At 42.1% G+C, this 7788-nt stretch overlaps 1 pseudogene; it reads left to right on the top strand.

The window, feature by feature from the left end:
- Nucleotides 1-1452: 1452 nt before the first annotated feature.
- Nucleotides 1453-5264, top strand: LOC101982107 (annotated as a pseudogene).
- The last annotated feature ends 2524 nt before the right edge of the window (nt 5265-7788 follow it).

Raw genomic sequence — 7788 nt, 5'->3', positions numbered from 1 at the left:
ATGTAAATAAATGCAGGTGTTTCAGAATCTGAGTAATCCCTGAAACTCCCTGTAGATACTGTGATATTGTCTTGTGGTTTCCATCATCAATTCCCACACCCCTACACTGGTAAGAGGTGATATTGTTGAGTATGGTCTTCAACAGGTGAGAACTACTCATATCTATGGATATAAGAATTTAGTATGCAGTCAGAAATTATACTGACATAGGAAAGCACATTTTCCTCTAGGGTCCACAACATTACCAGCTTGGTTTTCAATAGCAGGAAAGAATTCTTTCCCATTGAGTATGTCTTAAGTCCAATTAGACATTTGTTGGCTTCCCCAAAATGTAAGTGCCACTATTAAACCTTTAGGACTATCTTGTCATGGTGGTCATTGTTGTGGTTTGTAGGCTTTATAACTTAGAAGTATTATTGATTGCTTTTCTTCATTGGAGACTGGCATAGTACTTTCAGATACTATGGAAGATATTCTTCAGGGAGGAAGATTTATTTATGCTTTAATCTGTGGCATCACTGTGTAGTATTTGCAGAAAATTAATAGGAGAGCATTTCCTAAATTTAGAAAAAATTATATCAACACATGTACAAGAGGAATTGAAAGACCAGGATAAATCCAGACTCCCCAGCAGGAAGAGTAGAGTCAAAAATCTAGGTAGTCTGTTCAGTGACTTTGTTCCAGGAACATGATGACCACAAAGTTAGATTGTAATCTTGAGAACAATCTTGAGAAACGGGGAGTTACCCCTTTGTGATTATCACTCGTATTTCCGGAATCTTCCAATGACACCCTACCTACCCCCTTTTGGTTGTGGTTTCTTCCCTTAAATACCCCTTCTTCCAGCTACTTGGGGTCGAACTCCTCTACCCCTGTGTGGGATATGAGTCTCAGTCCCAGTGCGCTAGTTCCTGTCAATAAACCTCGTGTGATTACAGCAAGGATGATCTCTCGTGAGTTCTTTGGGGATCATGTTATCCCATGACTTGAGTGAGAGTCTCCCACCTCCGGGGGTCTTTCATTTGGGGGCTCATCCAGGATTGGCAACCACTCTCGTCTCTGAAGACCCACTTGGAGGTGAGATATTGTCTGTGTCTTTGTGTTTCCATGCTGGCAGAATTCAGGTTCTGTACTTTCAGTTTTGCAGTCGCTTGCATCTCTGGAGGAGACAGAGGGAGTGATCAGCAGATGTGCTAGGAGATCACTGATTGACACCCTTGAAGACATCTCAAAAGGTGAGGAGGGACCCCAGGGATGCCTGGGAGATTCCTGTCTAGGTGCTGGTGAGGATATAGAAGTTCTCCTGGGTTGGAGGAACTATAGGCCCTCCCGGTCATCTGTATTTCTGGAGTGGGTCTGTCTAGGTGGAAACGGACATTTGTTAGCCTTTGTTTGTGTGTCTTCAGTCTCTGTTTTTTTCTTCCTTGTGACTTTGATGACAGACAGACTGCGATGACTCCTCTGAGTTTGACTCTGGATCATTGAACTGAAGTTAGGGCTAGAGCGCACAACTTGTCAGTTGAGATTAAAGACAGGGCCATTGAAGACTTTTTGCTCCTTGGAGTGGCAGGCGCGCTTGATGTCAGCTGGCTTCCAGAGGGCACCTTTGATTTAATCATTATTTTTGAAATTAATGCTATTGTTTTTCAGGAAGGACGGGGATTCCATCCCTATGACCAACCATACATTACTGTATGGCAAGATTTGGTCCAGGATCCCCCACCTTGGGTTAAGCCCTGGGTGCACTGTCGAAAGCTAGGCTCCTGAGCCCTGGCTCTCTGAGAGCCCAAATGCAAACCGAAACCTGTAGCTCCAAGGCCTGAGAATTCACCCAAGAACCAACATTTGGCTAGTCCTAAAATCTACCCCGAGGTTGAGGAGCCACCTGAATGGCCGAGCCCTCCACACTCCCTTACCCCCGCCCCAGATGCCTGATCCTGGTGTTAGTGGTGGTTAGTGGTGGTGCTGGGGGGGGGGTGACAGGCACATGAAGTCGGCATGCTCAGAGTCCTGCATAGGGTCTGAAAGGACCAGATTCGACAGTGGCTTTGCCGCTGCGTGTCTATGGGCCTCTGGTGGACCCATCCCACCTCCAACACCTCTAGTATTGGCCATTTTCCTCTGCTGATCTTTACAACTGGAAAGCTAATCACCCTTCCTTTTTAGAGGATCCTGTCATCCTGACAGGATTGGTGGAGTCTTTGATGTTTTCCCACCAACCCACCTGGGATGACTGTCAGCAGCTTTTAAACGTCCTCTTCATTCCTGAAGAGAAAGAGCGGATCCTGTTGGAGGCCCAGAAAAACATCCCTGGAACAAATGGGGAACCAATCAATCTTCTGAATGAAATAAATGCTGGGTTTCCTCTTAACCGACCTGATTGGGACTACAATATGGCAACAGGTAGGGAGCAGCTGACAGTCTATTGCTGAGCTCTCACGGCTGGTCTCAGAGAGGCTGCAAGATGACCCACTAATTTGAAGGTAAGAGATGTTCTTCAGGGGCCGGTTGAACTGCCATCTGTGTTTCTTGAACGTTTAATGGAGGCTTACAGGCATTATACTCCCTTTGACCCAACCTCTGAGGGTCAGAAAGCAGTGGTAGCTATGGCCTTCATTCTATAGTCAGCATCAGATATTAAGAAAAAGTACAGCAGTTAGAAGGGTTGCAGGATTATACCTTGCAGGATTTGGTTAAGGAAGCAGAAAAGGTGTTTCGTAAGTGAGAGATTGAGAAAGAGAAGCAGGAGAGAGAGAGAAGTGGGAGACAAAGGAAAGAGAGGATCTGAGGGATCATAGACAAGAGAGAAATTTGACTAGAAATTTGGCTGCTGTGGTAGGAAAGAAAGGAAAGACAGAACCTAGACAGATAGGGAACTTGGGCAACAGAAGACCAAAGATGAGTGAAGAAGGACAGGGGCACCTCTTGGACAAAAACCAATGTGCTTATTGCAAAGAAAAAGGGCATTGGGTAAGAGAATGCCCAAAGAAGGAAAGAAGGGCCTATAAGGTACTGGCCCTAGAAGAAGATGATTAGAGTGGATAGGGCTTGAACCCCCTCCCCGATCCTAGGGTAACCCTGACTGTGGAAGTGACTCCTATGGATTTTCTAGTGGACACAGGGCTGAGCACTCTGTGCTGAAACAACCATTAAAGCTAAAGAATACAAAGACTATAGTAATTAGAGCAACTGGAGAGAAATAATATCCGTGGAGCACCTTACAAACTGTAGATTTGGGGAGAGGACAGTGACTCATTCCTTCCTGATTATCCCTGAGTGTCCCACGCTTTTATTAGAAACAAAGTTGAAGGACCTATCCAAAAAATTAGAACCTGTAATCAGTAGATGGACTTCTTGTTTGAACGCTATTGCTGCTGTAGCTCTGCTTGTCAAAGATGCTGATAAGCTCAACCTGGGACAAAAGACAACTGTAGTGGCACCCCATGCTCTAGAAAGCATTATCTGACAGTCCCCTGACTGATGGATGACCAACACTCATATGACACATTATCAAAGCCTTTTGTTGACTGAACGAGTGACCTTCACTCCCCCTGCTATCCTAAATCCTGCTACCCTACTGCCTTAGACTACTCCTCACCTACCCATCACTGCACTGACATTCTGGCAGAAGAAGCTGGTACCCGAAATGATCTAAAGGATCAGCCTTGGCCTGGGAGTCTGAGCTGGTATACAGATGGCAGCAGTTTCATGCATGAAGGTAAGTGGAAGGCGGGGACAGCAGTGGTGGATGGGAAGCAAGTGATCTTGGACAGTAGCCTCCCTGAAGGGACATCAGCCAAGAAAGCCGAACTTGTGGCTTTGATACAAGATCTATGAATGGCAGAGGAGGAATCTATCAATATCTACACTGACAGCGGGTATGCTATTGCCACTGCCCATATACATGGAGAAATATACAGACAAAGAGGACTGTTGACATTTTCAGGAGAAGACATAAAAAAAAAATAATAAAAAAAATTGAGCCTCCTTGAGGCCATACATTTGCCAAGGAAGTTTGCCAACATAGATTGTCCAAGACACCAAAAAGGTAGAGATGCTGTGGCTAAAGGAAATCAGATGGCAGGCTTAATTAACCACTAAACAGGCAGCCCAAGGAGCTATGTTCCTGGCAGTAAAAGAGCCTAAAGATTACTATAATATCAGTGAAACTAACTTTAGATATATCCCCGAGGACTATCAAGTTATGTGCAAATTAGGACTGGTAAAGGAAATCCCATATGGGGCAGTAGAGACAGAAGGAGGAAAACTAGTCCTCCCATGAAAAGAAGGACACATGTTACCAACTTACATTACCTGATCCATTTGTTGGCCATGAAACTAAAAGATGCGGTTAGGTCCTTCCACTAATATGTTATAGGACTCTGTGACTTGGCGGAAGAAGTAGTCAAAAGCTGCAAGGCCTGTGCTATAACTAATGCAGGACACTCCATATATACTCCTTGGAAGAGGCTCATGGGCAACCAGCCTGGGGCCTACTGGGAGATAGATTTTACAGGAATTAAGCCAGTCAGATATGGTAAGAAATACTTATTAGTTTTTATAGCTACTCTTTCAGGCTGGGTAGAAGCTTTTCCTACCAGGACTAAGAGGGCCAATGTGGTTGCTAAAAAGATCATAGAAAAAAAAAAATCTTCCTGAGGTTTGGGATACACAAGGAAATTGGGTCTGATAATGGACCTGCCTTTGTTGCCCAGGTAAGTCACGGACTGGCCACCCAACTGGGGATCAATTGGAAATTACATTGTGCTTACTGACCCCAGAGCTCAGGTCAGGTAGAAAGGATGAATAGAACCCTAAAAGAGACATTGAAAAAATTGGCCCTTAGAGGCCAGTGGGAATGTCTGGTCAGCCCTCCTTCCCTTTGCCCTGTTCTGTGTTCAGAACATCCCAGGGTGATTTAAACTCACCTCTTATGAGATCCTATGTGGGGGACCACCACTGCTCACTGAGTTGGGTGGAGTGTATAACCCTGATGTTATTCTTTCTAGACCTTTATTTGCTCACCTAAAGGCCTTTGGAATGGTGAGACAGCAGATCTGGGAACAACTGAAAGATGTATATAAGGCTGAAGACTCTCATGTGCCACATCAGTTCCAAGTAGGGGATGCCATTTTTGCAGGCATCAAGTTGGGAATCTTGAGTCTTGTTGGAAAGGGTCATACTTGATACTCTTGATGTATCTGGGGCTTTCAACAACAACACCAGTCAGGATGCTTGTTTTTGGGGGACTAATCATAAGCTGACTCTTACTGAGGTTACAGGTGTTCACGCATGCCTGGGAAATCCACCAGCTGCCTACAAATGTTTATGTAATGAGACCCTTAAGAGCCCTAAGACTCCTGACACCAGGTACTTGGTTCCTGGTTTAGATAAATGGGCTTGTAGTACAGGCCTGACACCTTGCATGTCAACATCAGTTTTTTATGACACCAAATGTTACTATGTGCTTGTACAACTGGTATCTAGGGTCTTTTATCATTCAGCTAACATGCTTAAAGATGAGATTGACAAGTGCCCAACTCGCTTTCGATGAGAACCTATTTCTCTGACATTAGCAGTAATCCTGGGCCTTGGGGTAGCTGCCGGTGTTGGGACAGGTACTAATGCCCTAATACAGGCCCCTTAGTACTTTAATAAATTAAAAATAGCCATAGATAAAAATTTGAGGTCTCTAAAACAATCTATTTCCAAACTTGAAGAGTCATTGACTTCCCTTTTAGATGTGGTCTTACAGAATAGAAAGGGATTAGAGTTGTTATTCTTAAAAGATGGAGGATTATGTGCTGCTCTCAGAGAAGAATGTTTTTCTATGTGGACCATTCATGAGTAATTGAAGACTCCATGAGTAAACTTAGAGAAAGGTTAGACAAAAGACAAAGAGACAGAAAAGTGCATCAGGGATGGTTTGAGAGCTGGTTTAGTAGATCTCCTTGGATGACTACTCTGATATCTTCCCTTATAAGACTTTTCCTAATTTTGCTTCTGCTACTGATTATTTGTCCATGTATATTAAATAAACTAATTACCTTCCTTAGAGAAAAAAATATGTATGTGCTGTTCAGATTTTGATGTTATGCCACCTATATAGCGCTCTATACGGTCAAGAAAATCAATATTATGAATATACTGAAATCTAGTTCTCTGATTAGAACTACGTACTGGAAGAAGTGGGGAGATGAAAAACCAGGTAAAATCCAGACTCCCTAGCAGGAAGAGTAGAGCCAAAAATCTAGGTTAGTCTCTTCAGTGACTTTATTCCAAGAACTAGATGACTACAAAGTTAGATTATAATCTTGAGAACAATCTTGAGAAATGGGGAGTTACCCCCTTTTGATTATAACTGATATTTCTGGAATCTTCCAATGATACCCTCCCTACCCTCTTTGGGTTGTGGTTTCTTCCCTTAAATACCCTTTCTCCCAGCTACTCGGGGTCAAACTCCTCTACCCTTGTGTGGGATATGAGTTGCAGCTCCAACACACTGGCTCCTGTCAATAAACCTCCTGTGATTATAACAAGGACAGTCTCTCATGAGTTTTTGGGGGGTCATGTTATCCCAAGACTTGAATGAGAGTCTCCCAACTCCAGGGGTCTTTCAGAATACAGAATACAAAATTAAAAATCTAGAAAAGAAATTTCAAATAAAACACTACAAATACAAAGTAAAGAAAGAATACTTAAAAGTTACAAGATAAGAAGTCCAAAATACATATAAAGGTAGGTAAAACAGCATAACTCCTAATTTTTCAACAGAAATTGTAAAATCAATAAAAGCTTGGGAAGATGTAGTTCAAGTTCTGAAAGAGCATAACTGGCAACCCAGACAATCACAACCAGCAAAATTACCTGTTCTAATCAAAGGATAATATATACTAAAAGAATTCATAAATACAAGTCAGCTCTGTAGAGAATAATGGAAATAATATTTCACACTGAATGGAAGTGTAAATATAACCAAGAGTCTATAAGGCTTTGTGTGTGTGTGTGTGTGTGTGTGTGTGTGTGTGTTATGCAATTTAAGAAAAAGAAAGCATCAAAATCAATAACATTATAGGAGTTAATACATCTTTGAATAATTACCCTAAATATTAACTATGTCAACACAATCCAATTATTTGCTACCTTCAAAAAGTACATCTTCAGCTTACATAGAACCTTCACTCCTAGGTACTATCATATTTGTTACAGAAAGGTATCTGCAAGCTGTTAAAAGAGAAATTTAAACCAAGCCAGCTATAAAACTCTCATCTATATGTTATGTCAATCATGGACCAAAGGTTGTGGGAGTAACAATCAATAACCAATCTGACTTATATCCCACTCCACAAAGTAGATTCATACATGATATTGTTTGAATGGCCAAAAACCTGGGACTATGTAGTCCATGAGCCTCGGGAAAAACCAAATAATACTGATCAAAAAAAGAAAGAAAAAATAATGTAATAAAATCAGTCCTAGTGATGCCCTGCTATCTATACTCATAGATCAGTGCCTTATTCAATCATCTTCAAAGAAGCTTCTGCCTGCAGCAAATGGATACAAACATAAAAAGTTACAACCAGATATTACACATAGAAAGTGAGTCCTTGGAACCCTCATACCTAAATGGAATACATTCACCAAATCCATTCTCTTATAGTTAAGGGTACTCCACAGAAGAGGAGGCAGAAAGAACGTAAAAGTCAGAGGGATGAAAGACACCAAGGTCCTCTATATCATTATTTAAAAAGCTCATGTGAACTCACAGAGACAAAAAAAAAAAAAAAA

Source organism: Microtus ochrogaster, chromosome 10 (assembly GCF_000317375.1).
Source record: "Microtus ochrogaster isolate Prairie Vole_2 chromosome 10, MicOch1.0, whole genome shotgun sequence".
NCBI lineage: Eukaryota > Metazoa > Chordata > Mammalia > Rodentia > Cricetidae > Microtus > Microtus ochrogaster.
This window is presented reverse-complemented; position numbering and strand designations above follow the sequence as displayed.